This window comes from Phasianus colchicus, chromosome 12 (assembly GCF_987193195.1).
Source record: "Phasianus colchicus chromosome 12, bPhaCol1.hap1.1, whole genome shotgun sequence".
NCBI classification, from domain to species: domain Eukaryota; kingdom Metazoa; phylum Chordata; class Aves; order Galliformes; family Phasianidae; genus Phasianus; species Phasianus colchicus.
Window position 1 is genome coordinate 10,243,225 of NC_143447.1, and position 17,798 is coordinate 10,261,022.

Here is a 17,798-nt window from a genome sequence, read left to right on the forward strand (position 1 = left end):
TCCTCTCATGTAGTAAGTTTAACAAGGGGGAGACAAGGGGAGATGCTGGGAGGTCATCATCACTTCGCAGTTTCCTTGCCCACACCAGTGCAGTGGTTTCTCTTACTTCTTTCTCTGACACATACATCTCGATGACTTGTCTTCCCAGAACTGAGATCATATGTAATTGAAGGTAGATTAAAAAAAAAGCAAGGCTTTTTTTTTAAGGCAGTGTCCATCCAAGTTGACTGAGCCAAGCATTTACCTGAAAGCAGAAACTTAAGAGGTTTCTGGTGTACTGTACAATTTGAACCCTCCTTCAGGACAGTATTGATAGAACAGAAATATTCACAACAGAGGAGGATCTTGCAAAAGATCCTTCCAAAGGTCTAGTGGTAGAAATATGTTATATGTAATGTTAACATGATAAATATGCAAGAAAACATCCACAAATCATTGTTTCAATGGGCTACGAACTTCGAACTGTGCTCAGCAATTTCGTTAGAGCAGAATAACGGTATTTCCATACAAAGCAGTCACAGTGCTAATTCTGAAGTAACAAATTGTTCTTTTATTTCAAAATGTATTAGAGGGAAAAAAAAAACCAAATAACTGAAACAAGAAAATATGGCCTTTACAAACACTGTCTATAGAGGAGAAGGTGAAGATGATGGCCCATTCACTGCAGTTTTCTGATGCCATAAAAGGAATGTGGTTTTTTGGCAGGAGATAAGTTGCTTTAGTTAGTACTGTTAGTCGTTATTTGTTATTACTGGAGCCAAAGCCAAACTCAGCACATCACAGTTTGGAACACAACTTCTATCAGATGCTACAGGTTTCAGTACCATGGTTACTGAATCACTCTCGTCAGATTTACCACAAGCATTAGGAAGATACCTGATTGTTGAGTTCTGGATAAAGGCTGTATTTCTGGAAAGCTGTATTTCTGATTAAGCCCCATCATCTCTATGATTCTATGATCATCTTCTATGATTCTGATCTCACTGTTACCCTTTCCCTACCCACTTGCACCAACCAACCTACTGTGGTTGTCTGCTGCCAACAACAGGCCTGAAGTTCTCACTCTTAATATTAAAGAGGTTTCCCAGCTTTTAGTTTTATTGACTGCAGGCACAGTTGTGCACCTACAAAAGCAGATGACATTGACTTCAACTTAATCCAAAACAGGACTGGGCCTGTGATGCTATGATGAAAGTTTCAGGGGAAGATGCGGAATCTTCTGAAACAATGCACTGTCATACAATATCGAGTGCCAGGCGATCCATCAGGTTCTTTTCTTGGGTTCCCTGTCAAAGACTTGATAGCCTTGGGCAGAGCAAACATGAAAACTGATGATAAAGTACAATGCATGTGAGTCCGGCCTTAAAAATCTGCAGCTACTACAGCTGTGGGTGCCGTACACTAACTATATCCTGTTTATAAACAGACACCACAAAAATGTCACTTTTCTGATTTGGAGCCATTTGCATTAGCCAAATGTATTTCACAATAACAAAAATGTCTCAGCCAATTAGAATTCATTTCTCCCCCAGCCCAATAAACACTAATCAGCTCACCCATTAATGCCAGTGGTTCAGTCTGCATGTGCTGCTGCCTCTCTCCTGCTATGAATATGCAGATCTCTCCATCCCTGTTAGTTTCTGAAATGCCTCTGCTTTCTGTAGTTGACATTTCTGAGCTCTATGGATAACAATACCAGAGCTTATCACCCTCTACTGAAGACGAAGATAACTTTAAAATGTATACAAAAGGAAAAAAATAACCCCATACCACAAAGCAAGCGATGACTGATGAATTTTGTGTCTTAGCAGTGGATTTTTGAAGCTCAGAAAAAGCAGTATGCTTCTTACAGATGGGGTGCTGTTGTTTGTAAGCACTGGATCCAGCACTGAGATTGTCCCATGCCAGCCAGCCTGGCACAGTGTATTTTCAGGGCTGCAGCTGGGTAGGGCATGTTCACAGAGAAGAAATTTCTGAACACAGACTCGTGTTCTCAATGTAAAGGTCCGCCTTCACAGCATCAGCTGGTGCTGTGCTTTTTGCGTTGTTACGGTTTATTTTTAATGGATAGTTTAGCAGATTGCATTAGATTCCAAAGCTTGAAGTCCAAAAAATATGTTTGTGTTACTAAGAAAAACCTGAATCAACAGCTCTTTGTAGGCTCATATGAAGGTTGCATGAGCAGGTTTTGAAGGGTGTGTACGTGCTGATCTTGCAGAGATTTACATCGAAGTGTAACCTCCCTCTTTCCTAGTAGTCCCAGAGAAGTGGCTGTGAGCCCACAGCGTTAACAAACCATTACAGTGGTTTAAGATCTATCTGCTCTGCTTTCCCCAGTCACCAGTCCAGTAGCAGACATTTCCCCGCATTTCTTTGGCAGAGTGGCCTCCAAGACTCCTCCCTGATTTTCCTCTAGGCTGTCATGGATCCAGATCTACAGTAGGTTTAAATAGTTTAAGCAGGTGGCTGCCTGATTTTGCCCGCAGGGCACAGGGAAGAAGCACATGATCCCTTCTCCGGTAGAGTTACAGGGCAGGAATGGTTGGCAGAGGGGCAGTAAAAAGCAGCTGGGCCTGGTAATGAGCGTCAGCACACAGGAGGGACGTGTGCTCATACTGACACCTGGTCCCACACAGCATGCGGCTGGCAGCCTCTGCCCAACCACAACCTCAGTGGCTGCCCAGGACAGGTTTGGAAGTCCTGTGGTGTATCTCATCACAGGACTGGAAGCTCTGGTTTCGGTCAGGGAAACTGCTCAGACCAGTAATATTTCCAGTCCACCTCACTGGGTCTTAAGTGTATGTTTGAGGCTCAGCCATCTGCAAATGGGAGGGAGTGTGTCCAGGTAATTTAGCTTAAGCCACAGGACTGCAGTGAAGCAGCTACCAAAGTCTCACATGGTCTGCTCCATCCAGTCCTTGGTGGGACGCAGCGTCTGACAAACAGCTTGAGGAAACTGCTGCATCTGCTTTGCTAAGTGAGCATGTGCCTGAGCCCAGAATCCATCTTTCAGTCAAGCCTTCAGTAGGAAAACGTAATCCTGAAAATGGTATTTCTGAATGGGACCTAGTAAGGAAGAGATGGAAACATAGGTATGGTTTACAGAGAAAGCAAAACAAAAAATCAGAATGCTGTAAAAAAAGCCACGTGGTGCTGAAGGCAATCATAATTGCAACAGTCAATTATGAAACTGTAAAGTGAAGTTTGCAATTGGCCAATGGCCTGTCTAGTTTCACTTGGGAGGTTGAGTCTATCTTGGACTAGCTACAAAATAGGCAGTAAACCAAAGACAAATCACGGGGAGCCAAAGACCCAGTATTTATATTGCCATCCCTTTCACTGGGCCATGACAAGAAAAATGCAATCTTATCTCGTTATTTCCCTTTCAGAATTGATGAGTAATAAAAACAATTAGCCAGGAATGTTTTTTAAAACTTGCCAAATGCATTATTTGGCAAATGTATTCATAAATAGTGTATCTAATTACAAACTGAGCGAGCACTAAAAACTACCTCATCATTTGAGAAGAACTTGAAATTCTCATTTCATCCATTGATGAGTCACTGCCGCCCATTAGCAGTAAACTGGCACAAGCAACACTGAGATGTTTTCATCCCTCTCATCATAGTAAGTGCATTTCAGGACTGATGTGGGACATTTACACTTTGCTGAATTTGAGCAAAGAAAAAAAAAAGGACGTGAGTTTTGAGGCGGTGGCTGGTTTGGGGCAGTTCTTTGTATCAGTGCAAGCTCCCACTCTGGTTTCTCTGTGAGGACTATTCTTTGTGTGGGAACCTGTGGGGGTCCACAGGCACAAAGGAAGCTGAATCTCTCTCAGCAATTCCCAGTCAATCTGTAGCTGAGTTGGGAGAAAACCTGCTTAGTCCTTTAGGCACCAGAAAAAGAAATTATCATAGGTCAGACCTTATGCAACACCAGCTTTAGTCTTAAGTGTTCAGGTAGCTCCACACAGACAGTCCATGCAAAGAGCCTGTGTTGGCCTCCAGTAACCCAAGGTGCTTTGCTCAGCAGAGAGCCCTTCCTCTACCCACGCGGATTGCACTGGTTGGCACTGAGAAACTCATTGTACCCTCATCACCTCCCTCTCCCTTGCCATAGGCCCCGAAACAGCTGAATTCATTAAAAGAGGGAACAACTTTAAAATCTGTGTTTATTTTACTGTTTTGCTAATAAGCAAAAGCATTTGTCCTGTTACCTGACAGTGTCTTTCAGGTATGGTAGATTCCATCTGGCAACTGTTAGTTGCCTTATGTAGTGCTTGCAACCATGCATTATCATTTAATTAGGCTGAAACTAAATAGATCCAATCCAATTCTCCAAGGCTGTAGACCCGTATGACTCATAGGCTGTGCATCGGGCTGTTGGAACAGGTCACTCTGCACTGCCAGAGGATGTAAACTGTGTGCTCAGTTCAGTACCTACACGGCATACACAACCCTGAACCAACACATGCTCCTCAGGGAGTCCTCAAGCTGTGGCCAAATCCAGCCTCACCAAGGGCTTCTCCAAAAGGAAAGTTGAACCATGTGGTCTAAAATACATTCAGTCGTGATATACCTTGAATCAGAGTCTGTTGATGGTGCTTCTGTTATCCATTATCAGTAACAAGGTTATACTTATGTGCTTTTTTGCGATATATGCAGTGATGTTTGCAGAGGAGTTGGAAGGATGCTGGAAGCTTTGGGGAAGCAGAAGCAGCTTCCAGAGATGCACTGCTTTTTCACAAAAATTTCAGTTGAACAGTATTTGGCTCTGGGACAAAGGGGAAAAAAGGCAGAAATATGAGACATCTGAAAGAATTGCTTTGGTTGCAGGGTTGAGTGGGAGCACACTACCAAGCCTTGGAAGTTGCTGCACAGTGAACGTATTGCGTGCTGGATCACTTTCTCCATTTCACAGACTACGAATGCCAGGTCTCAGCTGAAAAAGGAACCTAAGGCTCCCCATTTTGAAGTCAAGGTACATATTCTTTTTGCTTTCTCCTGAGCATTGTTCTGGCTCATCTCTTAATTCACAAGAAGCCATACTATATATTAACAGACAAGTTCGCCTGGAAATTTATTTTGCAGGAGATTTTGTTATTGCCTCATAAACATAGAGCTCCCTTAAATTGTCATCAGAATACATCACCATGAAATTACTGAAGCAATAAAAGAAAAAAACTAAAACATTGCTATACCAAATTCTGCTCTAAGTATTACGCTGTTCTTCTGTGAAATTCACAGTACTTGCAGGGATCTGGTAGCATTCTTTACCTGATATGTGTAGTCCAAAAGAAGCAATCACACTTTCAATAAAAGATTATTTGATTTGCATGGGGCTGTGGGCTCCAATCTAGTAGGACCACCTTAACTCTCCTTAGATGCTGCCAGCACTTCACCATTTTGCCCCTTCAAAAGGCAGTTGTGTCTATCTAAAGTAGAAATCATTTATCTCTGGGTGAAGCAGGGCTCTTGGTCTGGAATTGCTTTCTATGGTCATCAATGTCAAGCCTAAGCCAGCAGCAAACTCAGCTCAGAAGATGCAGATCCCTTTTAGGGAGCAGGGGGACACAAGTGAGGCTTTGATGGCTGTGATCCATGCATGGTGGATGTGTACAGCTGCATGCTGCTTTGCAGGAGAGGAGAGGCCTCTGCTGAGGAGCAATGCCTGGGTTCCCCCATCTGCCCCATGTGGTGCAAGAGGAAGGGAGCCCACTGCTTCTGTGGGACTTGGGAAACCTCACAGATATGAGATACAAACAGTGTTATGACATGAACACTGCACTTCCAGTAAACAAAGAGTTGGAAAATGGCAGTATCGAATTAAATGGCAATAAAGCTTTTGTTGTTACAGTTTTATGTGGATTTTAAGAGAGAATCTGTGATGAACTGCATTGTGCATGTTCACACCCAAATAAGGAGGGAAGCATGGCATAAAAATCAGTTTGGCACTGGACGGGTATCTTTTTTGAATTCTAGCTCACCAGAAGAGTTTTACAGAAATCTGATTACAGTTTTACTGCATGGATGATGCTTTTGCATCTGTTTCACAGATATCCACCTTTTAAATTTTATTTAATTTGTATTGATTTTTCCTGCACTTTCATAAGCAGACATCACACATCTGAGCACACAAAAATGATTACTTAAGTGACGATTTAAAAATAATGGATGTACATTAGCACATGAATGATTAATTCCTCTTTGTGAGTACAAGCATCCAGGCTATGGCTGAGTAAAATATTGATGGTACAAAGGAAATGAGCTGTTTCTTAATTTGGTTTTGTTCTGGTAATGTGTAACTAATGTTGTTTCCTTCTAGCAGTATGCATTTAGTGACCCTTTTAAATTTTAATACCTAGTGATAGCTAAACTAATAGCTTCATGGGACGTACAAGAGGGGATTTTGAAAAGATGCAGATACAGTTTACATGCATTAATTTGAGACTCCCTGTAACACATTTAATACAAACAGTTGCTACAGAAGAACCTAGCTAGTCTCTACCCACAAGCTGGCATTTCACTAGAAATTTCACTTCTTTTTGTACAAGGCACTGAGGATTTCATTGTCATATTAGTCTCAGGGGGCTACTGAGTAATCTCAGTTCATCAGGGCCTGATGCTCTCCTGATGCATCTGAGAGTGTGGGAGATTGTGAGTGTTGTAGGAAATGAGAGTGTGACTGCTCTTACCACCTGATACTTGGGCTTGTGTTTTCACTAAAGGTAGCTCGACCTGAGCACTAGGATTAACTCTGTGCTGGATTCCTACAGCCTAAGTTAGAGGTACCCACGTTGTATTTTCTAGCTGCTCCCACAGCTGTGGAAGTGCTTCTGGAGTTTTTCTGCCAGGATTACATGTTGAAGTGCTTTCCCATACTTTTTCTGGGCAATGCCACAGTGAGGAGAAAAGCACAATTCAGGCAGTGCTGCCCGTTCCTTCACTGCAGAGCATGGTGAGCCACACTCACCCTTCCAAAACATGAAGCTAGTGCCCAGCTGAGCAGAGCAGTATGGACTTAACATTGAATAGAAATGTCTAAAATGCTCTGTAGGTGTATCTGGGCAGCAACACGTGTAAGGACACAGGTTATGGTAGAGTGCAGCTACAGGTTTTGATGTTCTCCAGTGGGAATACAACCTTGTTAGTGACACGCAGACTGAGTCAATGGCAGTGCTGAGCCATTGTCCATCTGTTGGGATGGCACCTTGCCCACCAACATGGGGACATGCCAGGTTTCAGTTGAAGTAGGTGCCTTCTAACAATGGGTTTAGAAAAGCAGCCTGTTGAAGATAGCAACTGACACTTCTTTCTTTAATAGACTATTTTTGGAGTGGGAACACTTGCTGGCCGCAAGTGCAAAGAGCCTAAATCAGCTTCTGCTAGTCAGCTGCAAAAAAAAAAAAAAAAAAAAAAAAAAAAATCACATTTGCTACAGTAACAGAAGTTTGGGCTAAAAAGTGAAGTGATTGATTCCATTTGGACTTGCTGGCCCTGCATGGGTCTGCTTATTGTGGCTTCTTAATCTCACTTTACTGTAGTGCAAAGTAGTTTGCAGGTAGGAAAGGAAGAGGAGGAAGAGGAACAGTATATTGCTTTTGAGATGAGAAAGAATCACCGAATCACAGAATCGTAGGGGTTGGAAGGGACCTCCAGAGATCATCGAGTCCAACCCCCCTGCCAAAGCAGGTTCCCTACACCAGGTAACACAAGTAGGTGTCCAGGCAGGTCTTGAATATCTGCAGAGAAGGAGACTCCACAACCGCCCTGGGCAGCCTGTTAAAGAGTGCTTTTTGTTTAATTTTAAACCATGATCCTTTGATATTTTCTGCTGCCGCAATGGATATTATATGGTAATCTGACAGGATGTTTTTATATGTGAGGAAGAGTTTGAGTGTTGGCTCTCCAGGATGACATTTGAAGAATGTCAGTTGACAACTGAAAGAGGGATCTTCAGGCAGTCCCAACAAAAATCATCAGGCTCCATCATCAGGTCTTTTTCAAAGTGTTGTGAAGATCCCAGGGAAAACACAGACTTGGCAGTCAGAGCTCCCAGAAGGGGTGTAGACCAGAAAGCAAGGTAACGTGTGCACTTCTCCCTTGTGACTTTTTGGATACAGGATGCCTGGCACGTGGGCAGGGTGTAAAACCACACAGCTTTAAGAGCAGCCCAGATGGCCAGCAAACCCAGGAACACATGTACACATAATATCCTGATCCTTCTAGGAAGGATTTTCAATCTAAATTGTCAGCCTGACATCAGCCCCATGACATTAGTGATGTGCAGGAGTGATATATGATCCACCTTGCAGAGAGCTACTTGTTTAGGACTGTGGTAAGGAGTAATATGGCTTTACATGCCTCTTTTGACATGTCCTGTGCTCATCTGAGGTTCATTCCTGGCAGAGTGGTGTGACCATAGAATTATAGAATGGCTTTGATTGGAAGGGACCTTAAAGATCACCTAGTTTCAACCCTACTGCTGTGGGCTACTTGCCACCCACCAGATCAGGCTGCCCAGAGCCCCATCCAATCCAGGTCTGGAACACTTGCAAGTGATGGGTGTCTGAGTTTGACCATGGCCCATCCCTGTCACATGGCTGAGCACCAGGAAGTGCTTTCTCTCCTCACCACCTTTACTGTCTTTCCACAACTCCCCTCCCTTCGTCTCTCTACCAGGACAAAGCTGTCCTCCCTGGTGGTGCACTCGATCCTCAGGCAGTGCAAGGGGACTTGCCAGGTGTCGGTGTGCCAACAAAACCTGTGCTCTATGCAGCTGGGTCCCCTGTCTGACATATGGAGGGTGTTTTCGGATGGTCTGGCTACCTGGGGAGGTGGATGCTTCTCCATCCTTCTCTGGTTCAGTGCTGAGCTCTTGGTCTGGTGCAATATGGCTAAAGATGACAGGGAAAGGACCAGCTAGGCATTCTTTACCAGCATACAGAGTACATATGAGCAGAATAAACAGTCAGTCATTGAGATTCCTCTGAGCACAGGAAACTATTCAAGCAGCATCAAGAAGTACTCAGATAAAATATCCATCTCTAAATCAGCTTTTGATAGGAAAGCTGAGAATAACCTGTAGTTATCTTTGGCTACTGGACGGTAGAGACATTATTAGAAAATGATTTGTTTTCTATAACATGGCTGCTAAAGTCCTGGCACCTCATTATGCAACTAATTAAAAAGAGTCAAAGCTATAAAAGGAGATGGAAGAGACTGGCTAGAGCCACAAATGCTATTTCTTCCATTGCTTCCCAGATGGAGAATCACTTTTCATGCCCTCCTCTTATCCACAAAGACACAGAAGAGATGAGTTCTGTAGCTAACAGCCACAGCATCTAGGACTGCCTCACTCCAGGCAGCAGAGGCAATAGAGCAGTCTCTGTGCTTTGCTGAGAACAGAGATGTCATGGCTTACTTTTCTCTTTTGAGCCATATTATGTAACAGTGCTGGCACTCCTACCTGAGCCTATTTTTCAAAGTCAAGGACTGTCCAGAGGATTTTGTGATAACCTGATGATCACTGGCTACATCTTTGTTGTGTATTTTTGCTATGTTAATTCTTCAAATATGAGCTGAAGATGGGAGATTTTGTAATATATGCTGAGTGTCACTGTTACATTACATTGTCTTGGAGCTGAAGTGCTTTCTGCACTTTTGACCCCACACACACCTCTCTTCTTCTAGACCAAGCCTCCTCCCTGACAGCTCCTTTGCATGACTGTTTGCTGCATGACTTGTCACAGACAATGGTGTTTCCCCAGACTCCGTGGAGCTTTGCATCACTCAAGATTAGTGGGCTGACATGCACAGTCGTGCAAGCAGCTGGCAGACTGCGGTCACTGAAACGACATGGAGATGAAATGGGCATCTATCTCCTTGTCACATACGGTCACCTCAGAGGTGAAAACTTTCTCATCTTACACCTCCCAAAGAAAAGCATTGAGATGTGCCTGAGGTTCAGTAAGAGGAGTGGCTCTAGGACATGGTGCACCATCTTAAATGTTGATGGGGGAGAAGGTGCAGCAGAAACATGAAATGATCAGAGCCACTTGCACTCACTTCTGCCTCTTAGCTTTCACGATGTGTTATATAGAGAATAACAAGTGCTTTACCTTGTTTGTACTCACTCACCTTCTGTAAGCAGATTTTTTTTCTGCAGTAACCTACAAAGCACAGAACAGACAGGAGCAAACCTTCTGCAGATGGTTTCTGTAAGGGTTCTGTAACCCTTCAGCCACTCAGCAGAAAGGACCTCACAGCCCACAGCCAGCACATAGGAGCTAACACCAGCATTCACCAAAGCTAGGAGCCACTCTTCAAACAAACTGTAATGTTAGATAAGGTTAGAAGTGTTGGAAAAAAAATAGTAATGGTACGCACCTATATCCCGAGAACAAAAATATTCTAGGTTAGTCAGCTACTGAGATGTCAGGGGGCAGACACTGAACAGAAACTCAAGTTAGCATGCCAAAGGCAGCAGCTTCTGTCATCACTGATGGTGTGTGGGCTGTAGACTTTCTGTATGTGTGACAGAGGTACAAGTAAATAGTTTGATCATCTTTTTTCAAACCTAGGGTGAGAGTCTATGCTCCTTCTGGATAGGAATGCATCAGAGAAATGTGGCAAGGTTTTATTTCAGAGTTCAAACAGATACAAATTTACAAGCAGTTTGTTTATCTTTCTATCTTTAGTGATTACTGGCGTTAGCTATTTTCTAAGCAACTCCCTACATCAAACATGGAAAATGTCTGCCTGATCCTTTACAACTGTTTTACTGTCACCCAAATGAAGCAGGTTTTTGGCTCCTGAGTCAGGGTTATGCTGGACAGCTGCTTTCTGTGGCAGCCCAAGGAGCCACCTCAGGCTTGCCCAAGGGAGATTCAGGCTGTACTGGATTACATTCTTAGGGTCATATTTAAGGCCTTAATCCGTGGAGTTATATTTGGTGGGACAGCGAAGGAGCAAGGTTTGTGTGCGTCTGCGGACGTGTCTGTGTGAGTCTGTACATGCACGCATGCCTGATTGCTTGTTTTCTGCAATACTGAAACTTTCATGGCCATCGTCAGCTGATACCTGTGGACTCACCTTTGTGTAGGATGTGATTGTTGATGTATGGAGCCAGGCTGGTTCATGTTGGCTTTTTATGGACTCTGGCATGAGTAATGCGATACTAATCTATAGATAAACGAATCTGCTGGTATTTATAACCAGTAAGCAATTGCCTCACCCACTAACTGCAAGTTTGGGGACGTGACAGTTACAGTAGATAGTACTTTACTGTAGCTCTGAGCTGTCTGAGAACCTGCAGGATTGCCTAAATTTCTGAGGGAATATTTGATTTACCTTAAAGAAAACATCAACCTCGCCTCTGGTCATTCTTACTGGCAGGGAGCAGCATGTCAACTGAGCCCAGACATAAAACACTTAAAGCCTGAGCCCAGTCAGTTAAATAAAACGATAAAATTATAATCTGTTCCTATCCTACATTATCTGGTAATTAGCACATAAATAACAGTGAAATCATAGCATGTTTTTGGACCTGTTTCTGTTCTGAAGGTCACTGGGTATCCATGGGACAAGGGGGATTCATCACACAGAATCAATTACAGGATTAGGTAATCCCCTAAAATGGGATTGAAAAGTGATTTTGTGTAGCAGAAGTTGCTATATATAATTATATATAGATAACATTAAGTGTCTTGTCATCTTGTGATTATATACTGTGGGCATAGATTTGTTGCTAATATGTCTTTTCAACCGTCTGTGCCTGGAAAAGGCAGTGCAGAGAAGTGTAGGTAAACACTGCAGATGGTGAATCTGTACTGACTGAGTAGCTGTATGACAAATGAAATTTTGGAAATTAAAATTGCAGGCTGTGAGGAAGATCACCTATTAATCTTGGAAGTATGCCATTAAATCTAATTACAGTATTTTGTTGATATTACCTTAGATGTTTGAAATGAATTCCCCATCAAAGGATAGGTGATGAAATATACCTAACCGAAAAGCTAATCACTGGAAGAAAAGGGAAGTTTTCTTGCTCTCGGTGATTGCTGGAGACGTTGCAGGGGCTGAGGACCAGCAGCACCCACTGTGTTGCACCTGGGCCCAGCAGCCACCACAGCAATGCCCTCAGCTGGGTTCCTCCACTCCCAGCTCCCTGCCCGGTACAGCCCAACCCTCTCTGGGTTTTTAACAAGGTTATTCCTTTGCAAAGGCCAGGAATTAGTCACATTTTACCACTGCAGGAAAGTGACATGGCCAGAATTGTTGGCCTGAAAGAGTTTGCTTTTCAAAGTGAAGGCTGATGGAGAGCCTGCAGGCAGGAAAGACCAGTTTTACAGCATGACTCTGCCCAGTTTTGTTCCCTGCTCGAATCCCTTTTATTATCTTTGACATCCAGTCATCCAGATTTCACTATAAGCACATTTCAAGTAGTAAAATATGCAAGATACCGCATTACAGGCATTGTGCTGTGCCTTGTCCTTGCTGGTGCAGGGTTCCCTCTGGCAGCCCCACAGCCAGAGCAGGGCAGGAGCTCCTGGCCTTCACTGCCCTGCATCCATCGGGGCAGAGCCTGCGTGAGCCCTGCGGGCTGATCCATGCAGAGCTGCCAAAGCAGAAAAAAGTTACTCATTTTCCAATTATTTTATCAATTACTGGCATATCTCCTCTGCCTCCCAATGGATATGATGGAACTGGAGAGCCAGCAGATTGAATTTCAGTCAAACTTTTGCCTAAGTAAGAACTGAGAGCAGCTATTAGATTTATCATGTAAATACTCAGTACCAAGATAGTGCTCTGTATGCTCCATGAGGCAAACTGATGTCTGATGATCATGGGTAGACGCGGAACTGCAGCGCGCACCCATTTCTTCCACTTGCCAGAAAGATAAATTACAGGAGCAGAAGCGTATGCAGATGTTGATGCAGTGCAGAGCTGGGACAAAGTTGCCAAGTTGGGGTGCACAGCCCATCAGTGGTAGCAGAACATCATCACTACGCCTCCAAACTGACAGGCATTCCACCTGAGGCTTCTATACATCCCCCTAAATGAGGAGGCAGGCTAGAAAGATAGAAAACAGAGTGAACAATGATGTAAAAATTGAGGTTTTGACAGTCAGAAATACTTTAAGAACAACTCTCAACACAGTGCGCAAAAAGATGCTAAAAGAAAGTGATGAAACGGTTCTGTGTCTACCTATATTTTACCAAATGCTAATCGCTTAAAAGCACCTCCTGTAATTTACTGAGAGCTGACAAGGGTGGAAGAGGAGGTTTCACGTCATTTGGAAAATATGAGAAAATTATTTTCTTTTCTTTAAGCATTGTAAAGAAATATGCTTGTGTGCTACCTGAATTGGATACTATTTACGGAGATAAAATTATGACATCTTATACTTACCACCTTCGTACAGCACTTGACTTATAACCAATCATTTGCCTGTATCAACACAGCGCAGGCCCGTTACATTGGCAGTTTGCTATTTTTAGCCAATTGGTGTAAATCATGAGCGACAACGTTCTGAAATGTCTCACTTCTGACTTGTGTTGATACTGCTGCAAGCTCAGGACTCAGGCAAGGAAAATGGCTGGCTCCACTTTCACCTGTATTTCCCATGCAGCAAGGGCTAGGGGGACTGAACGGAGTAGGGTCTAAATGCAGGCAGATAAAAGATCCATCTTCTTGGAATCTAAACCATGGGAGATGGAGGTGAATAAGTGGCCACACACAGGGCAATAGCTACAGTAAGTGTTTGTGGAGATGGCTGCTAAAGCAGTGGCATCCATGTAACAGAGTCGAGTGTTACACCCATGTATTTCTGCATTGTGCAAGTTAATAGCAGAAGACTGTAGCAAGCTACCAGCTTCAGCTGGTGTGGCTTCAGCCTCCTTCTGGTGATATGCTGTGAAACATTACAGCTCAAGATTCATATTTTCCATATTTATGTTCTAAAGTATCCAAAGGATTCTTTACCAAGCAGCAGAGACAAAAGCTGGCTTCCTAGGAAATTGTTCCACATTTATTCACACACAATACAGGCTTGACCTGCCGTGTGCAATGGCTCCCCTGGCAGTGAGAAAGCACTAAGGCACCAGAGCTGTATGAGTATAACGTTTTTGGGTAGTTAATAGAAACCAACATTATCAGGCAGACCAATATTTACCCCTGCAATGGGAACATTACTCATTGAATAGCATCTTAAACTGTCCAACTAACTTTATACACTCACAATAAATAAATTCTGTTCTCTTTTATTATCAAAATTAATTACAGACAAGGTAAGTCGTAACAGCCTCACTTTCAGCTTAGATTTAAGGACAGTGAATATAAAAACTGTGCATATCTGATTCATCAGAAATGAAGTGCCTAACCTGCAGTAAATTACCCTGTCCGCTGCCGTGCGGGGGCAGATGTCTGTACACACGTTGCAATGTGGTCCCTTTTGGATGGACGAAACAGGAGGGAGGAGGAAAACAGTTAGCTAAAATGTAATGACTCTTACGATATGGCATCATTGCATCCTGCCATTTCTGTGATGTGGCCATTCTTCTGTAACTGACATTTGCTGTTTTTATTGGAAATGACATAGCTTAAATGAATAGGTCCTCAAAATATAAGTTTCAATTTCATTCAGGAGCCATCGCGCCTGCAGTAGTGTGCTGAGTCACCCACTGAGCTCTGGCACAGGCCGAGGGAACCCGGCCGTGACATCCTGTGTGGTTCACCCTAGGGATGTGCCATAGGAGCAGACCTTCCCACACCATGCAGTGTGCCCCTTCCCACCGCACCGCTGCCTGGTGACAGGGGTTGCCATCAAACAGCTGTGCTTCCTTCAGCCCAGCTCAGCCTTGGCTATGAAGCCAATGGAGGAATTCATGTGGAATGAAATGTCTGCTTTAAGCACACGTTAGTTTTATATTATCTGTGTTTTAATGAAGCAAAATCTCAATTTGTTGTTCTAACAGATGGTGGTTCTTCTATCTATATGTAAATTTTGAATATTCTGCTTACATTTTCAAATTTGTGAACATGACTGTTGCTTAAGTCTGTAAAACATTTAGAGGATGAAAAATCCCTTAGACAATAGGAATAATCCATAAGATACACCCCTGAGATGGGCACGGTGAGCGCTGTCATTGCGGTTCGGTACCCAGAGACAGTCCGGCCGGAGCCGGGCGCTGCTCGGGCGCTGCTGGCCCGGCTCTGGGCTCAGTCCTCGTAGTGACTGAGCTGTTAGATTCCACTGATGTGCTTCTTTTACAAATCAATCATTGTAGAGGTAATTAACATTTAAAAGACAGGTTTCTTTTAATTCCATTAATATATTTGTGACAAGAAATGTGTTGGCAGAATCCAAAGGTTAAGAGTTACAATGAAGAACAAGTTTTAGAATAAATGAAAGTTAAGGCCTAAAAGGGGCTGACAATACCCCATTAATCTGCACACTATTGACACAATAGTGCTCTGTTGTGTCAATGAGGGTTTAAGAAGCTTTGCGGCACATGTAACTGATGGTTTATCATATCAATAGGAGCCTGCATGTATTGGTGCTTAAAAACCTGTGGCTGTATAATTCCCTGCCGGCACCCTCTGTAAGTGCACATACTTTAAATCCCCACAGAAAGTGGCTCTAGCCATGCTGCAAGTTTTGAAACTGGAATAAACCACCATCTTTAGTATTTCAGCATAGGTCTGTCTACGATCGACTATCCCAAAGCTCTGTACTTCAAACCAAAAGCTTTCGCCATACAGCAGTGTGATCCGATGCTCAGCGTCGCATTCGTCTCACCTCGGTGTATGGACGCCCTCCAACAGTCCGTGGCTGGGACGGGCAATGGAAGGGAGATCCCGCAGGGTAGGACGGCAGCCCCGACCCCAGCCTGGGATGACTGCCCGTGGACAGGCACAGAGCAGCTCTGGGAGCCAAGTGCTTCTTTTAGGGGTGCTCTGAGCCTTTTTGTCCTCGCATTACAATTCGATTCCCAACGCAGTGAATAGCCTCTATCCAAGCATTTTCACGCGCCGTGCAAATGTCCGTGCTCTTAGGCAAGGGCTGTGTCTGAGAAGGAGAAAATCAAGTCTTTGCACCTTTAACAAGGCAGTAGCACTTGGGGTGCAACATAGCAGCGCTGTGTTTGCTGCGAGAAACCCATAATGATCTCGCCTTTAGCCTGTCACCACTAGGAAACATCAGAGAGAGACAGCCAAGGGACAGACTTGCCAAAAACGTCCTATTCCCATGGCTGAGAGATTTTGTTGGCACCATCTCTAAAGAGAATTTACTATGGGCCGCATCCTGGCGCCCTCGCACAGAGGAGTCGGTTCCCGAGAGGCAGCGCTCCCCCTGCGAGGAGCACAGAGCCCGCAGGGTCCGCTCGCTGCTGCCCGGTGCCACGCAACCCACCGCCCACGGGGCACAGGGCAGGGGCCCGGGTCAGCCTGGGAGCGACTGCCACCCCTCCTCAGTGACGGTTTCTGTTGCTTTTATTCCAAATTCTTCTGTTTTCCCATTTTAAAAAGGAAAAAAAAAAAAAAAAAAAAAAAAAAAAGCGTAGATTATAAAGTTGGGTGAGTAATCCTTTTTCTTTTCATTTTCTTTCAGGGGGCATCCAAAGTATTTCGTGGCATTTTAAGCCTTAATTAATTAGCGTTTCACGTGGAAAAAAAAAAAAAAAAAACTTAATGAATGTGTGACAGCTGTTCCCCGGACTTCACGTCTGGGATCCAGCCCTTTGTTTCTGGAATAGATATAGGCATTTCGGACGGGCACTTAAAGATGTCATTTCAAGGACGTTCCCCCCCACCACCCGCGAAGTACCCATCTGCAAAACTGAGTCTCATTAGGCTGCAAAATTGCACTGCGAGCGATGGCTTTGGAAGTAGGAAAGCACCGTCTGTGTCGAGGCGCGGAGCTGGCCACGCTCCGGCCGCCGCTCCGCCGCCTGCACCGCCCGTTCCCCCGGCGGGGGCCGCCCGAGCCGCGGGGCCGGGCCGACGAGGCGCCCATCGCGCGGAGCTCCGCGGGGCCGCCCGGGGGCAGCGGTGTGAGCGGGGCGCGCCCGGCGCTGCCCGAGGCGGGGGCGGGCGGAGGCGGGGGCCGGGGCGGCGCCGTGCCGGGGCCGGTACCGGGGTAGGGCCGCCCCCGTACGGCGCTGCTCTGCGCGGGGCTCGGCCGGGGGCCGCCGGGCCGCTCCCCGGGGCGGTGAGGGCTGCGCGGGACGGGGCGGCGGGGAGTTGGCGGCGGGGCGCGGGCTTTGCGCGGAGGCGGAGCGAGGCTGGGCGCGGCGAGGGGCGGGTGAAAACAAACACATTAAAGGGAGGGGAAAAGGGAAAAAAGAGAGAGAAACGGGGGAAGAAAAAAAATAATAAGGCAGGAGGAGGGCGGGGAGGGGTGGGCTCTGCGCGGCGCGCCGCCCCCGCGCTGGCTGGGCAGCGAGCGGAGCGACGGGATGGGGCGGCCGGCGGGGGGCAGCGGGCGCAGGAGGCAGCCCCGCCGGCGGGCGGCGGCCCCGGGCAGCGGCAGCGGCAGGTACGGGGACGGGGCGGGGGGACAGAGGGCGGCGTGGGTCCGTCCCCGGCAGATCGCCGTGGGAGCTCGGGGCGGCTGCAGCGGGCGCTCAGCGGCGGGGTCTCGGCGGGGAGCGGTGATTTACGGGCTCCTGCTGGCCGTCGGTCACTGGGAGGCAGAGGGAGCTGTGCTCCGATCTCCGATCTGTTACGGAGGGAAATAAATCCGAGAGTCGGCTCTGAATTGTCCCCGCTCGAGGCTGGGGCGGCCGCGCTCCG

General features: G+C 45.6%; 1 protein-coding gene across 23 annotated transcripts in view; it reads left to right on the forward strand.

The window, feature by feature from the left end:
- Positions 1-17,798, forward strand: part of SEMA6D (semaphorin 6D) — a 610,984-nt gene that overhangs the window by 564,514 nt on the left and 28,672 nt on the right. For 19 of the 23 annotated variants that reach the window (XM_090148882.1, XM_090148899.1, XM_090148897.1 and 16 more), the window contains one exon: positions 4,836-4,980. The exons of 2 other annotated variants lie outside the window; for them this stretch is intronic. The gene's annotated coding sequence lies outside the window, so the exon portion shown is untranslated. Of the gene's footprint in view, positions 1-4,835; positions 4,981-17,137; positions 17,215-17,299; positions 17,542-17,798 lie in introns of those variants that run through there. 2 more of the 23 variants (XM_090148894.1, XM_031616591.2) reach the window with 2 other exon arrangements.